Raw genomic sequence first — 15,357 nt, forward strand, 5'->3', positions numbered from 1 at the left:
GACCAACAGCACACATCAGAAGGACAGCACGCAGGCCAGAGTCAAGGGGCCATTGCACTGAAGGACACAACTCACTGGTCCCCACGGAAACTGAGACCACATCCTAGAAATGTCTTGGTTTGCAAGGAGTTAAGCTGGCTAACTGGGGAGCCCTTTATTTCCCATGAAACTGCGGCTCTGACTTGAGTGATTCTAAGTTCCTTGAGTGACTCAGTTAGAACTAGAATCAGGGATGTCAGACACCCAGCTAGGGTTTTGCTCTGTTACTACCACTGCAACTCCGAACACAAAGGCTCTGGATGTTTTAAATCAGAGGATTTTAACCCAATGGCAGCATCCACCGTCCATACCTCCAAAGTAAACTGTAAATAAGTATTGTGATCGCATGTGAGAATACCGCAGTTGTCAGTAAAGTCAGACCTGGAGAACAGAAAGCCCAATTTATTTACAAAGTAGGAAATTTAATGGAGGGAACTGGGTACACAGGTGGCAGAAGGTCCATAGCGGGCAGTAACGCAGCCCAGAGCCACGAAGATCAGGAGACAGAAAAGGAGTAGTCTTCCTTAAGCCCCACCCTCATCTCCCACCAGGGCCTCTTGATTAGCACAACCTTCCCTGAAGCCAGGAAGAGGCAGCCTGCAGGGATGGAGTCCCCTGCAAAACTGCCCATCAGGGGAAGGAAAAGATCCAAAGGCATACCAAGCCGAGGACCACCATGACTGGTGTTGCTTTTCTAAACATGCCTCAAGGCTACGGTTACTGCCACTAAATCTTAAAAGGAAATATTAAGATAAAAATGGGAGACATATATTTATAAAAAAGTAAAGCATAATTAACAATATGATTTTATATGACTCTTACGCTAGATTTAATGCAACTTTGTGTGGCATGCTTTTCATTCTATCTTAAACATAAAACCATTTAAATAGGCTTAGAGAGTGAACCGGCTATAGGCTAGTAGGTGATGGGAAATGGGGAAACATTGTTTTATGCCACACAGCTCATCACCTGCAAGTGATACAGAATAGTCAATAGGACAAGGCAATGCAGTATGGTGGCTAATGGCATGTGCTCATAGGTGGGCAGCTCTGAGTTCAAATTCCAGCTCTACCACGTTTGGCTGTGTGACCCGACACATATGACTTAGCTTCTCTGAGCCTCCGTTTCTTGTCTATAAAGTGGGATGATCTCAGCATCCACAGCTCATAGAGAAGCTGTCAGCAATGAGTAAGATGGTCCATAGAATATGCTTTCCTAGTGCCTGGCAAACACGAAGTGTTCAATAAATGTGAGCTATTTTTTATGTGTACTTCAGTCTAACTCAAAAAGCAGCATAAATGAACCTTTTCCTTACGAGGTGACTGAAAGTGTAAAGTTTTCTTGTATAAAATGAATGAAGAAAAAGTCACTCTGATTTTGAAGAGTCGCTGACTTCTGGGTGATGAGGTTAATTTCCAACTCTTCCAGTAAGAAAACTGTTTACTATCAAAGGACTTTTAAGGACATAGAGACCGTGGGGAATTGCGGGTCAAACCCAGAGGGTAAGGTTTCTTGATCCCCACCTCATTAGCTCTGGAGCTTCCAGACAAGGGGGTGTAGCTATCCTTGTGTCTGAGCGGATGGTTCACAAGGGAAACACCAAGAGCTGATCCCCGGGCACGGGGTAAATGTCAGGCAATGGGCCTGCATGTTACTGGGACCCTGGCTATAGAAAGCACTGGAAATCTGAGAGTTCAGGGAAGCCCAAGAACTGCAGAAGCCGAAACTGAGCTGAGACCTGAAGGGGAGTAGGGTGGTCGGGTTCCAAGAGGCTGGGGACGTGTCCCCTGCACAGCCCGAACTCACAGCCAGTCTGCGGGGCTGGCAGAAGGCACATTGAGGAGGGACATGAGGCCAAAACCTCGGGCAGGCACACTGCATGCAGGGATCATGACTTTGTCCCACCAGCAGCAGGAAGCCCGTGGTACTTTAGGAAAGTGGGGGATGGCATAAGATTCCAGCTCCAGGAAGCTCTGCCGGGGCGGGGCCGCGGGGGGGCTTGCAGAAGACAAGTCAGGTGGCCAGAGTAGCAGTCCATGTGGGACACTGTGACGCTGGTGGCCAATGCTTCAAACCAGCAGTGACATATGCAGGTTGGATAACATTTAAGAGCAGGTAAAGACCACAGGTATTTAAAACCAACCCTCAGGTTTCCAGGTGAACCAGGCCGAGGCTGCCGTGCTACATGCTGGGAAGATCCTCCTAGGTTTTGCTAAGAAGTGGAAGTGGGCTAGCTCTGCATCCTCACGTGTTCTCTGCAACAGCACAGATTTCCACTGATGGGAGGAGAGGAGCCCTATTATCACCAAGCCATTCAGAAGAAATTGAGTCAAAAGGGAGACAATCACAGAGGGCAAGAACACTCCAAATAATTTTCCACCCCGGATGCAGCTTTATCCTGCGTAGAACAGAAAAGGTTTCTTCTGAGGGAGAGGAAGTCACGCTGAATACTAAAAAGGCACAAAAGGACGAGCAATGTTACGGGGCAAAGAATCAATGAAGACACTTTCATAAGTCAAGGTAGCATAAGCCTGACATGAGGTCTTATCTAGAAAGAGACAGATTGGGGAGGAGCAAGATGGCAGAGGAGTAGAGACCTGGAAGTCGTGTGGTCCCAGGAATTCAGCTGGATAGGGATCAAACCATTCTGAACACCTACGAACTCAACAGGAGATCGTAGAAAGAGACGATATTAGGTTAACAGAGAGCATGAGTCTTAGGTCACATGCGCGGCTGCAATGCTCTGCATTCGTATGCGTTCATTCTGGGGGAGTGCAGTGGTTTGGCACACGGTTTGGCATCAGAAAGATCTGAGTCTGAATTCCATATTGGCCATTTAATAGTTAAATGCCTTCTGGTCAGGTCAATAACCTCTCTAGCCTCAGTTTCATCACTGGAAAAAGGTTTAAAAAATGCCTTCTTTCTAAGGGTGCTGCAAGGGTTAAGTAAGGTATTTCAAGGTGAAGTCCTTAGTACATAGTACATGCTCAATAAAACATAGCAACTGGCACATAAATTGCTACTAAGTATCTGGCACTGTTCTAAAGTAGTTGTGGACTTTAACTTCACTTAATCCTCACAAGGGCCCTACTATCATTATTATTACCCCTATTTTAGGGATGAAGAGATGCAGGCACAGAGAAGTGAAGTGACTGCCCATGCCTATGAGCTGAGCCCAGATTTGAATACAGGCAGGTTGGCATCGCAGTCTGCACTCTTACCCACTAAGCTACACTGCCTCTCTTGTGATCCCTTAACATCCAGGCAGCTCACGGACAGTATAGACCGCAGATCCTCCTTGCAATGAATACAGCAAAAGGAAGAGATAAAGGAAGGAGGGCTGAAGGGGGTATGGGAGCAGCCATTTCAGGATGCGGGATCCCAGGTAACTAAAGGAGAACTTTTTCAACGGAGAAATAGAGCAAGTGAAAATGATTTAGTTTTTACTTCCCTGTAGAAGATATGCCCCAATTCTCTAAAACTTCTGCAACCCTGAGGTCAATTTGCAATCCAAAACATTCCCCACTGCCCGCATGCACTGCTTTTGAGGGCAAGCTCATCTCTGTTATTAAGCCTAAATGAAGAGGTCAGAGTAACGAGAAGCCTCTATTTCAGCACAGATACAAAGCTCCTGGTGGCACTATGGCTACACAGACATCTGTATATTAATCTTGCAGCTACCTAGATTGGCATTTATGTTTCAGGAAGAGGAGGAGAAAAAACTAAACTTGGAACATGCCCTACATAGCACGTGCTTGCTTAATGAGATTACATCTCCAGTGACGTTGGTCATCTTCAACTCTGCCGATGTTCTGAGGACAGAAGACACTGCACTTGCGATGTAATTTTCAGGATGCCAAGATGGTATTCCTTAAGCTAGTCTTCTCCCGTGCCTCATGCGTTTGTAAAGTGCAGAAGCCCACCCGCTCTCAGCAGAGGCCCAGGTCTGCCGTGGACAATGCCAGCCCTGCGTTCACGCTGCAGGGATGGCCAGTGGTGGGAGGAGGGGGCAGATATGGGAAGCTCCAGGATGTGCCCGGCACAAAATGAACCAGGTCTGCATCTCCCCAGGGAGGAGAACAAGAAATGAAACACAGACTTTCTGATATGCTCGACTCCAAAGCACATTGGTACTGTCCTTCAACTAGTCACTTAGTTGGTCCCCAGTTCTTCCAGAAACGCAGCCAGCTTGTGACTGCTGCATGGCTCTCGCTTCCAGACTCTCCAGCTGCCTGAATTTTAGTCATTTCACTGTGAAAAAACCTCTCCAACAGAAAGTGAGCTGAAGAAGTGGAAAAAGGGAAAAACTGACACAAAGTGATTTCTTTCTGGTTAACATTTGTGGTGAAAAGTTGGTAATGGAGGAGGTTGAAACAAACAGCCAATAGGAGAGGGCATCTCCTGTCCTCATCTAACAAAATCCCCACCTGCCACAGCATATCCCTTTGGGCCCCGGACAGAGACAGGCTACCTGGAAGACTTAGTTAATGCGTATAAATGTTCAGAAGCAGCATCTGGAAGCTACCCGTATAGACTCCTCCATTACTCTTCTTGCCTTTTGCTACTTAGAAGAGACAAAACGTTTATCTATTCAAGTTTCTTTTCTGGATAAAAGCGCAATGAACATTGAATGTGTATTTTCATTTTTCTCTTGTAGAAAATCTAAGGGTTAAACGATGAGGGGGCACCGCTGTCACAGTGGCTGGACAATTCCAGGCATCAGACGGCACGAACCATAGGGTCAACAGCACGGGGCTGCAAGAAGGAAAGATTTACAATAAATAATAAAACAGTTTGTAAAAGATTATGGCTGTAACTAATGATACATTTTGCTAAGTGCCGATTGTGGCACAAATATTTCCACCTTTAACATCTGAGTGCCAACGGGGAGCCGTGTTTCATGCAGAACAGAAGCCCATCTACTTAGAAACCATCCCTCCCTGTGCACCAGCGTTAAAACCAACGCATTACAGGAATTCTCCTGTTGATGACACTAGCAAAATAAAACAAGAAGGAAAAGGAAAAGAAGGTGGATACAGTATATAAGAAAAAGTTGGAAAAGTACTTTATTTTTTTTAAGATTTTATTTATTTTTTTGAGAGAGAGAGAGCAAAAAAGCACGAATTGGGGGGACAGATGGAGAGGGAGAAGCAGACTCCCTGCTGAGCAGGGAGCCTGATTTTGGGGGGGGCAGTCCCAGGACCCTGAGATCATGACCTGAGCTGAAGGCAGACACTTAACCAACTGAGCCACCCAGGTGCCCCAGGAAAAAGTACTTTAAATAATGACACAACTATTTCAAAGGAGCAATGGAGAAGAAATATACATTTTTTCCCCTTCTAAAAGACAATAATAACTCTTAAGACTGAACTTGGGAATGGCCAACAGAAAAGAAAGATTAAACAAGGGAAAGAGATTTTGCTCTGTAGTGAGTTTTTACTCAGAACCCACAAGGATCTATATACTTCAGGGTAGAATGAAATTCTATTAATGTAAGAGTTTCAGACAAACCACGCTGATGTGATATTCTGATATCATTTGCACATTTACAAATTTTTCTTTAATGAATAAAAAAAGATGGTGTGTTTTCAAGTAGAAGTACTTGATTATGTATTCGGCTATGTATCATACAACTTAACAGGGCCTCAGGATTTTTTCCAAGAGCTGCATAATATAAGTCCAAAAGAATCTGGGTTAATTTTTGTTTTGTTTTGTTTTATTTTAAGGAAATCTTAAGAATAAGTGATCCAACTCAGATATTTCTGAGAAGTTATATATTGTGAAAGGAGAGCCAGAAGTCCCATTCTGGAGTGGAAAAGTTCTGTGGGGGTCAACGTCTTCTCTCTTTCTAGCTGCTACCCACTCCCCAGCAGACCCCAGTCCCTGGGCCGCCTCACCAAATGGCCCTGTTTACAGAGTTTGCCTCAATCTCCACTAAACCCCAGCTATTAACTCAAGTCAGTAAAATACGAGTTTTCTCTATTGATATATACTGTTATTTTTAAAGGACTGAAGTTCCATATATTAATCTAAAACCATTGTAGTGGTCTTTTTAAAACTTGACCTCCAAATCACTTCGACCTTGAGACATGCCCCCAGAGTGACACACCACATGAACATCTTGAAGTGACAGGAAGCACTGGCTGCAAAAACAATCTTCCATGTCTCCAGAAGCCTAAAGAAAAGATAGGCAAGAGAACAAAGTGACTCCAAGAATAAATCTTAACTCTCACTCAAGGACTTTCTGCCTGTGTGGAATATGAATGTGACAGACTGAAATGGATACAGGTAACTTCCTGGAAGTTACCAGGAATCTCCACGCATAGATGACACTAAAGGAAATGACAACAAACTGGAAATGTTTTCTTTGAACAAAACCTAGACCTGGCTAATGAAAACAGAAGTCCATCCTTGCTGAAGAACGAAAATGTGTTTTTTGTTTGTTTGGTTTTTTGTTAAAGCTTTTCCCACATATCAAATACAAAAGACAGGATTATTCTAAGATAAGGAATAGGGCAACTATTTGGATTAGTTATAACTATCTTCTCAACATTTCCTCAAATACTTTAAGGTCAGAAGAAACTTTCTGGAGGGGGCGGACCAAGACGGCGGAGGAGTAGGAGACCTGGATTTTGTCTGGTCTCAGGAATTCAGCTGCATAGGGATCAAACCATTCTGAACTCCTACGAACTCAACAGGAGATCGAAGAAAAGAATACCAACAACTCTCTGAACAGAAAAGCGACCACTTTCTGGAAGGTAGGGCGTGCGGTGAAGTGAATCCGGGGCGATCCGGAGGATAGACGGCGGGGGAGGGGGCCTCCGTCGGCCGCTTCTGGCAAGTAATAGATCAGCAGAGCACAAAATCAGAACTTTTAGAAGTCGGCTCCGCTGAGGGACGTCACTCCAGTGGCTAAGCGGGGGGTGGAACCCTCGCAGGACAGTGTGGTCTCAGGACCCTCGGGGTCACAGAAAGACCGGGGGTGCCTGAGTGCGGCAGAGCTCACAGGTATCAGAGCGGGGAAGCCGGCTGCAGAGACGGAGCCGAGGCGCAGGCTCTCAGCTCGGGGTTGCCATAAACTGTGATCCGCGGCACATTCGGGCCACTGCTCCTCCAGCAGGGACCCAACAAGCAGCAGATCCGGGGAGACTCCCCTTCCTCCCCGGGGGGGAGCGGCACGGGAGCGCACCACAAGGATCTGCTGGGTTTGGAGACTCCACACCAAATAGGGTACCAGAGAGAGAAATGCTTGGTCACAGGCCGGGTGAGCATGGAGTGCGGCCGGAGACCGGGGAGACGGGAGTGACTGGCTGCTTTTCTCTGGGGGTGCACTGAGGAGCGGGGCCCGAGTTCTCAGCTCCTCCCGGTTGGAGACTGGGAGACCGCCATTTTCACTCTTGTCCTCCAAAGCTGTATGGAAAGCTTGCAGGGAACAAAAGCTCCCGAGAGCAAACCGGAGCAGATTACTTAGCCCAGACCACAAGGGTGGGGCAATTCCGCCTCCGGCAAAGACATTTGGGAACCACGGCAACAGGCCCCTCCCCCAGAAGATCAGCGCGAACAGCCCGCCAAGACCAAGTTTACCGATCAAGGAGAACGTGAGAACTCCAGCGCTAGGGGAATACTGCACATAGAATTCATGGCTTTTTTACCATGATTCGTTAGTCTTTCAAAGTTAATTTTTAAAATTGTTTTTTTTAATTTTTCTCCTTCCCTTTTTCAACCAACATCTTATCAATCCCTTTTTTAAAAAAACTTTTATTTTTCATTTTTAGAGTCATATTCTATCCCTTCATAGTAGTTACCCTTATTTTTGGCATATATATATATATAAGTTGTTCTCTCTTTAAAATTTTCAGATACAGTTTCTTCTAACAGATCAAAACATACCCTAAATCTCTAGTGTATGGCTTAGTTCTAGTCTCCTGCCTGATCACATTCTCTCTCCCCTTTTTTTCTTTCTTTCTTTTTTAATCCTCTTCTTTCTTTTTTCAAGCACCTGATCAATTCCTTTTTTAAAATTTCTTATATTTTTCATCTTTAGAGTCATATTCCATCCCTTCATTTTATCAACCCTTATTTTGTACATGTATAAGTCTTTCTTTCTTTAAAATTTTAGGAGGCACGTTCTTCTAACAGACCAAAATACACCCAAAATCTAGTGTGTGGCACTGATCTATGCACCAGCCTTATCATATTTGATCATATTCTGTTTTTTTTTGTTTTGTTCTGTTTTTGTTTGTTTTTATGTTTTTCTTTTTCTTTCTTTTTCTTTTTTTTCTTTCTTTCCCTTTCCTTTCCCCTGGTTTCGGGTCTTTTCTGATTTGTTTAGAGTATATTTTCTAGGGACATTGTTAACCTGTTAGCATTTTGTTCTCTCATTCATCTATTCTCCTCTGGACAAAATGACAAGATGAAAAAAACCACCTCAACAAAAAGAACAAGAGGTAGTACCGTCTGCCAGGGACCTACTCAATATGGACATTAGTACGATGTCAGACCTAGAGTTCAGAATCATGATTTTAAAGATACTAGCTGGGCTTGAAAAAAGCATGGAAGTTATTAGAGAAACCCTTCCTGGAGAAATAAAAGAACTAAAATCTAACCAAGTCGAAATCAAAAAGGCTATTAATGAGGTGCAATAAAAAATGGGGGCACTAACTGCTAGGATAAATGAGGCAGAAGAGAGAATCAGCAATATAGAAGACCAAATGATGGAAAATAAAGAAGCTGAGAAAAAGAGAGATAAACAACTACTGGATCACGAGGGCAGAATTCGAGAGATAAGTGATAGGATAAGATGAAACAACATTAGAATAATTGGGATCTCAGAAGAAGAAGAAAGAGAGAGAGGGGCAGAAGGTATATTGGAGCAAATTATAGCAGAGAACTTCCCTAATGTGGGGAAGGAAACAGGCATCAAAATCCAGGAGGCACAGAGAACCCCTCTCAAAATCAATAAAAATAGGTCAACACCCCGACCTCTAATAGTAAAACTTACGAGTCTCAGAGACAAAGAGAAAATCTTGAAAGCAGCTCAGGAGAAGAGATATGTAACCTATAATGGTGGAAACATTAGACTGGCAACAGACCTATCCACAGAGACCTGGCAGGCCAGAAAGGACTGGCACGATATCTTCAGAGCACTAAACGAGAAAAATATGCAGCCAAGAATACTATATCCAGCTAGGCTGTCATTGAAAATAGAAGGAGAGATAAGAAGCTTCCAGGACAAACAAAAACTAAAGGAATTTGCAAACACGAAACCAGCCCTCCAAGAAATATTGAAAGGGGTCCTCTAAGCAAAGAGAGAGCCTAAAAGCAGCATAGACCAGAAAGGAACACAGACAATATACAGTAACAGTCACCTTACAGGCAATACAATGGCACTAAATTCATATCTTTCAATAGTTACCCTGAATGTAAATGGGCTAAATGCCCCAATCAAAAGACACAGGCTATCAGACTGGATTAAAATACAAGACCCATCAATATGCTGTCTGCAAGAGACTCATTTTAGACCCAAAGATACCCCCACATTGAAAGTGAGGGGGTGGAAAACTATTTACCATGCTAATGGACACCAAAAGAAAGCTGCAGTGGCAATCCTTATATCAGACAAATTTGATTTTAAAACAAAGACCAATAAGAGATGAGGAAGGACACTATATCCTACTTAAAGGGTCTATCCGACAAGAAGATCTAACAATTGTAAATATCTATGCCCCTAACATGGGAGCAGCCAATTATATAAGGCAATTAATAACAAAAGCGAAGAAACACATTGACAACAATACAATAATAGTGGGGGACTTTAACACCCCCCTGACTGAAATGGACAGATCATCAAAGCAAAAGATCAACAAGGAAATAAAGACTTTAAATGACACACTGGACCAAATGGACTTTACAGACATATTCAGAACATTCCAGCCCAAAGCAATGGAATACACATTCTTCTCTAGTGCCCATGGAACATTATCCAGAATAGATCACATCCTAGGCCACAAATCAGGTCTCAACTGGTGCCAAAAGACTGGGATTATTCCCTGCGTATTTTCAGACCACAATGCTTTGAAACTAGAACTCAATCACAGGAAGAAAGTCGCAAAAAACTCAAATACATGGAGGCTAAAGAGCATCCTACTAAAGAATGAATGGGTCAACCAGGAAATTAAAGAAGAATTAAAAAATTCATGGAAACCAATGAAAATGAAAACACAACTGTTCAAAATCTTTGGGATGCAGCAAAGGCAGTCCTAAGAGGAAAGTATATAGCAATACAAGCCTTTCTCAAGAAACAAGAAAGGTCTCAAATATACAACCTAACCCTACACCCAGAGGAGCTAGAGAAAAAACAGGAAATAAAGCCTAAACCCAGCAGGAGAAGAGAAATAATAAAGATCAGAGCAGAAATCAATGAACTAGAAACCAAAAGAACAGTAGAACAGATCAACGAAACTAGGAGTTGGTTCTTTGAAAGAATTAACGAGATTGATAAACCCCTGGCCAGACTGATCAAAAAGAAAAGAGAAAGGACCCAAATCAACAAAATCATGAATGAAAGAGGAGAGATCACAACCAACACCAAAGAAATACAAACAATTATAAGAACATATTATGAGCAACTGTATGCCAGCAAATTAGACAACCTGGAAGAAAGGGATGCATTCCTAGAGATGTATCAACTACCAAAACTGAACCAGGAAGAAATAGAAAACCTGAACAGACCTATAACCACTAAGGAAATTGAAGCAGTCATCAAAAATCTCCCAACAAACAAAAGCCCAGGGCCAGATGGCTTCCCAGGGGAAATCTGCCAAACATTTAAAGAAGAATGAATACCTATTCTCCTGAAACTGTTCCAAAAAATAGAAATGGAAGGAAAACTTCCAAACTCATTTTATGAGGCCACCATTCCCTTGATCCCAAAACCAGACAAAGACCGCATCAAAAAGGAGAATTACAGACCAATATCCTTGATGAACATGGATGCAAAAATTCTCACCAAAATACTAGCCAATAGGATCCAACAGTACATTAAAAGGATGATTCATCATGACCAAGTGGGATTTATCCCTGGGCTGCAAGGTTGGTTCAACATCCGCAAATCAATCAACGTGATACAATATATTAACAAAAGAAAGAACAAGAATCATAGGATCCTCTCAATAGATGCAGAAAAAGCATTTGACAAAGTACACCATCCTTTCTTGATCAAAACTCTTCAGAGTATAGGGATAGACGGTACGTACCTCAATATCATAAAAGCCATCTATGTAAAACCTACAGCGAATATCATTCTCAATGGGGAAAAGCTGAGAGCTTTCCCTCTAAGGTCAGGAACGCGGCAGGGATGTCCACTATCACCACTGCTATTCAACAGAGTATTAGAAGTCCTAGCCACAGCAATCAGACAACAAAAAGAAATCAAAGGCATCCAAATTGGCAAAGAGGAAGTCAAACTCTCACTCTTTGCAGATGATATGATACTTTATGTGGAAAACCCAAAAGACTCCACCCCAAAACTGCTAGAACTCATACAGGAATTCAGTAAAGTGGCAGGATATAAAATCAATGCACAGAAATCAGTGGCATTCCTATACACCAACAACAAGACAGAGAGAGACAAATTAAGGAGTCGATCTCATTTACAACTGCACCCAAAACCATAAGATACCTAGGAATAAATCTAACCAAAGAGGCAAAGGATCTGTACTCAGAAAACTATAAAATACTCATGAAAGAAATTGAGGAACACACAAAGAAATGGAAAAACGTTCCATGCGCATGGATTGGAAGAACAAACATTTTGAAGATGTCAATGCTACCTAGAGCAATCTACACATTCAATGCAATCCCCATCAAAATAGCATCCACTTTTTTCAAGGAAATGGAACAAATAATCCTAAAATTTGTCTGGAATCAGAAGAGACCCCGAATAGCCAGAGGAATGTTGAAAAAGAAAAGCAAAGCTGGCGGCATCACAATTCCGGACTTCCAGCTCTATTACAAAGCTGTCATCATCAAGACAGTATGGTACTGGCAGGAAAACAGACACATAGATCAATGGAACAGAATAAAGAGCTCAGAAATTGACCCTCAACTCTATGGTCAACTAATCTTTGACAAAGTAGGAAAGAATGTCCAATGGAAAAAAAGACAGTCTCTTCAACAAATGGTGTTGGGAAAATTGGACAGACACATGCAGAAGAATGAAACTGGACCATATCCTTACACCACACACAAAAATAGACTCCATTAAAAAAAAAAAAATACTCCAAATGGTTGAAAGACCTAAACGTGAGACAGGAGTCCATCAAAATCCTAAAGGAGAACACAGGTAGCAACCTCTTCGACCTCAGCCACAGCAACTTCTTCCTAGAAACATCGCCAAAGGCAAGGGAAGCAAGGGCAAAAATGAACTATTGGGATTTCATCAAGATAAAAAGCTTTTGCACAGCAAAAGAAACAGTCCACAAAACCAAAAGACAACCGACAGAATGGGAGAAAATATTTGCAAATGACATATCAGATAAAGGGCTAGTATCCAAAATCTATAAAGAACTTATCAAACTCAACACTGAAAGAACAAATAATCCAATCAAGAAATGGGCAGAAGACATGAACAGACATTTTTCCAAAGACGACATCCAAATGGCCAACAGACAAATGAAAAAGTGCTCCACATCGCTCGGCATCAGGGAAATCCAAATCAAAACCTCAATGAGATACCTCCTCACACCAGTCAGAATGGCTAAAATTAACAAGTCAGGAAATGACAGATGTTGGCGGGGATGCGGAGAAAGGGGAACCCTCCTACACTGTTGGTGGGAATGCAAGCTGGTGCAGCCACTCTGGAAAACAGTATGGAGGTTCCTCAAACAGTTGAAAATAGAGCTACCATACGATCCAGCAATTGCACTACTGGGTATTTACCACAAAGATACAAATGTAGGGATCCGAAGGGGTACGTGCACCCCAATGTTTATAGCAGCAATGTCCACAATAGCCAAACTGTGGAAAGAGTCAAGATGTCCAATGACAGATGAATGGATAAAGAAGATGTGGTATATATACACAATGGAATATTATGCAGCCATCAAAAGGAATGAGATCTTGGCATTTGCAACAACGTGGATGGAACTGGAGGGTATTATGCTGAGTGAAATAAGTCAATCAGAGAAAGACATGTCTCATATGACCTCACTGATATGAGGAATTCTTAATCTCAGGAAACAAACTGAGGGTTGCTGGAGTGGTGGGGGGGTGGGAGGGATGGGTTGGTGGGGTTATAGACATTGGGGAGGGTATGCGCTATGGTGAGTGCTGTGAATTGTGCAAGACTGTTGAATCACAGATCTGTACCTCTGAAACAAATAATGCAATATACATTAAGAAAAAAAGAAGAAGATAGCAGGAGGGGAAGAATGAAGGGGAGTAAATCAGAGTGGGAGACGAACCATGAGAGACGATGGACTCTGAAAAACAAACTGAGGGTTCTAGAGGGGAGGGGGGTGGGGGGATGGGTTAGCCTGGTGATGGGTATTAAAGAGGGCACGTTCTGCGTGGAGTACTGGGTATTATGCACAAACAATGAATCATGGAACACTACATCCAAAATTAATGATGTAATGTATGGTGATTAACATAAGAATAAAAAAATCCTAAAAAAAAAAGAAACTTTCTGAGAAGCTGAAGTAGCTTGTGTGAAAATATGCCCACAACTGAACAACAAAACATCACCACACTATTTTTGATATTTCATTTTTTATAAAAGGTCAAGTAACATTATTTCATTTTCATTTTCATTCACTTAATTTTCATGATTAACACATGAATTTTTAGGAAGTGCTTATTTTTTATCTCAGACATCACTGGCCTTGGTTAATTTCCTTGCTAATAATTTAAAGTGGAATAATAGATGCTTAATATATTTTTTATATATTTACATATCTACGTGTTTTGTAACATTCATAAATGATTGTATTTGAAATACATTAAACGCTCAGTTCTACAGATCTCTGTAAAAGAATTTTTAGGACTGGGATGCCTGGGTGGCTCAGTCATTAAGCGTCTGCCTTCAGCTCAGGTCATGATCCCAGGGTCCTGGGATCGAACCCCATGTCGGGCTCCCTGCTCAGTGTGGAGCCTCCTTCTCCCTCTTCCTCTGCCCCTCTCCCCTACTTGTGCTCTCTCTCTCTCTCAAATAGATAAATAAAATCTTAAAAAATATTAAAGAAATTTTTAAAAAGCAGTTTTGTTTTTTTTTTTTTTTAAGAATTTTTAGTACTTTACAAAACCCTGGTTAGGTCATTTTGTTATGGTATAGCAATCGCTCTTTGTCACCTTCAACTCTATGTTGTCCTCCCAACTTCCAGCTTGGGCCCTCAATTTCATTTTGGACGGGAGATTAGCTGCTTCTTCTGAAATGGGCCCAGATATTAACATTTTAGGTACAGCAGTCAGTGCCAATTTTCCTATGAACATTCTAGCAGTCTGTTAAAAAGATAATCATCTATAATGAAAGAAAACAGTTTTAACTGCCCTTCTCTTCGCAACACCACAGAAATAAGGACCCCTTATTCTTGAATGATTTTAATATATTTTAATACAAGAATTTGAATATGGGGGTGGGGAAGAGTGCTCAAGACTAAAACTGATTGCAAGCCTCTGACCTAAAGACAACTCTAACCATCCAAAACAGCACGTTCCCTATGCAAGCTTGAAAGGGACACAACAGAGGAGACCACCTACAACCCCAATGGGCAGGCCTAGAAACCCAGTTGTTGATCATGTTGGGTGCACACATTTTCAAAGAAAGAAGGACTGTACTGAATAAAACGTGAATTAATCACTATACATTGGCAGCCAGGACATTTATCTACAAATGGAGGCTGGCACTGCAGACTCAGTGGGTTTCTAAATGGGGCTTGTGGGCAGATGGAGAACCAAGGTCATTGTACTACTCATATGGGCACCAGATTTTCATCTTTAATTTTCAGAGTTGACAAGAAAGCTGTGTCTCCTCCTCCTAGTCCATTGATATGACTGCATACTTGGCTGGTGCCGATCAAACAGAACCTTCTCAGCAATTAAAAACATTCAAATGTGTTGATTCTGTACGATGTACAATGGCATTGTGGAAAACATTCTTATTTTTTAGAGATATATATCAAAGAATTTGAGAGTGAATGTTATGATGTCTGGGATGTGATTTAAATATATTTTTTAAAGATTTTATTTATTTATTTGAAAGAGCAAAAGAACACAAGCACGGGGAGCAGCAGAGGGAGAGGGAGAAGGAGGCTGAGCAGG

At 42.2% G+C, this 15,357-nt stretch overlaps 1 protein-coding gene across 5 annotated transcripts in view; it reads right to left on the reverse strand.

Annotated features, from left to right (window-relative positions):
- ZNF827 (zinc finger protein 827) overlaps positions 1-15,357 on the reverse strand; it is a 172,491-nt gene that overhangs the window by 58,091 nt on the left and 99,043 nt on the right. The window lies entirely within an intron of this gene.

The sequence above is a fragment of the Callorhinus ursinus genome, unplaced genomic scaffold (assembly GCF_003265705.2).
Source record: "Callorhinus ursinus isolate GAN/ISIS: 27379988/994484 unplaced genomic scaffold, GSC_fseal_2.0 scaffold4, whole genome shotgun sequence".
Lineage (NCBI taxonomy): Eukaryota > Metazoa > Chordata > Mammalia > Carnivora > Otariidae > Callorhinus > Callorhinus ursinus.